Source organism: Laccaria bicolor, genomic scaffold (genome assembly GCF_000143565.1).
Source record: "Laccaria bicolor S238N-H82 LACBIscaffold_65 genomic scaffold, whole genome shotgun sequence".
NCBI lineage: Eukaryota > Fungi > Basidiomycota > Agaricomycetes > Agaricales > Hydnangiaceae > Laccaria > Laccaria bicolor.
In genome coordinates, this window is record NW_001889936.1 from 10,663 (window position 1) to 12,817 (window position 2,155).

Consider the following 2,155-nt stretch of genomic DNA (forward strand, 5'->3'; position numbering starts at 1 on the left):
AGCCATGGGAAATCTTGCATCAACATACAGAGACCTTGGAAAACATACAGAAGCAGAGAAGCTGGGGGTCCAAGTTCTGGATGCGAGAAAGAAAATTCTTGGAGAAGAACACCCAGGCACAATCTCTGCCATGAGAAATCTTGCATCAACATGCAATGATCTGGGAAAATATATAGAAGCAGAGAAGCTGGAGATCAAAGTTCTGGATGCCAGGAAGAAAATTCTTGGAGAAGAACACCCAGACACAATCTCTGCCATGGGAAATCTTGCAGTAACATACAGAGACCTGGGAAAATATACAGAAGCAGAGAAGCTGCAGATCCAAGCTCTGGATGCCAGTAAGAAAATTCTTGGAGAAGAACACCCAGACACAATGTTAGCCATGGGAAATCTTGCATTAACATACAGAGACCTGGGAAAATATACAGAAGCAGAGAAGCTGCAGATCCAAGCTCTGGATGCCAGTAAGAAAATTCTTGGAGAAGAACACCCAGACACAATGTTAGCCATGGGAAATCTTGCATCAACATACAGAGACCTGGGAAAATATACAGAAGCAGAGCAGCTGGAGGTCCAAGTTCTGGATGCTAGGAGAAAGGTTTATGGAGAAGACCACCCACACACAATCATAGCCACACAGAATTTAGCAGCAACACAGAAAACCATGAGTCAGTCCACAAAGATGGATGATGCAGAGAACCAAGTTCACAATACAGGCCATGGCGTTTCTGTGACCCAAGATATGGAGGAGGGAAATGTGGACAATGAATTTCCACATGCCAGCAACAGAGTTCTGGTGGGGGCTCCAGCTACTCTTCCACCTACCACTAATCTGGATGATGCAATCATTCATTCTGAAAAGAAAGGTATTTAGTTGAGCTGCTACTTGCTTTTTCATATTTTTGATGCTCATATTCCCAGGTCACCTCTTTTTCAACATTGCCAAGAGAATCTCAAATTTTATACCCAAGCTGTCACTTGGAATTCATAAGAAGAGAGGTAACACAGCTCAGTCCTGATGACTCCTCATGTCTTTTCAAACCTATGGTATTTTTCCACATCTCTCTACTCTGATGCATAACTAAAATACAGGATACATAGATATAACTTCATAACTGAACAAATTTCATCATACTGATGATGAATGTTGGATATGTTTCACAATTAATTTTGCTTTATTTTGACTTGTTCAGCTTTGCAATACTCATGTCTCTTGAATGTAGTATTTAGTGCAATATAATGGACTTAGTGCAACAAGTTTAAGGCTATCAGAGAAGAAATTCCAGGTTGAATTGAAAGAATTACCTGATATTGGGTGTAAGTACAATGGTTGTGTCATCCATTCTATGGCCTAGCCCTCCTCATCTTCTTGTCAGCTGCTGCTCAAAGTTCTGTGATTTTGCAGCCACAGACCATCCACTGGCTGTGATCATCAGAACAGAGCTAGAGGTGTGTTTGGCAACTTGGTACTCTTGGCTTTATGCATTTGCCAACCTTCAACAGTTCCTATATACAAGCACTAATGTTACCTTGAGTCATCAGCAAAAGTTCATGTTCCATGCTAGGCCTAGTATATATAGTATGGGCCTACTTGCTTAGTATCTTGTGCGCATGGCTTTGGATGGGGCTTAACCACTTCAGTCACCCATTTTAGGGTACCTATGAGGTATATGAACTCTTTGATTTAAGGGTACCTCAATGGTACCCATTCCAGAGTGGTATGTGAGCACCATACCAATACCATGGTACCATGGAATGGAAAACTCATACCATATCCCACTCATACCAATATCAAGTTACCATACCATACCATGTCATGTTATACCATACCAGATGGTATGATACCACTTCATACCATCATACCAAAGCTGTCACTGGGTGTCTGGGGTCCTTTTCCAAAAGAAATAAATTATTTCTGCAGGCTGCAATACTGGTCCATTGGGTGCCATTTTTTGTGGGGTGGTTCTCCATGTTTTTCTTGAGATATTGAGCTACAAATTGAGGCTAAATAGTCCAAACCATCTATTGAAAATGAGCTTAAATAGGCTTTATCCCAGCTTTCACATGCATCCAAAGCCATTTAATGATACATATCTTTCCCAGTCCTTTCTATTTGAAACAATATTCATCCAAATCAAACAATACCACATCTATT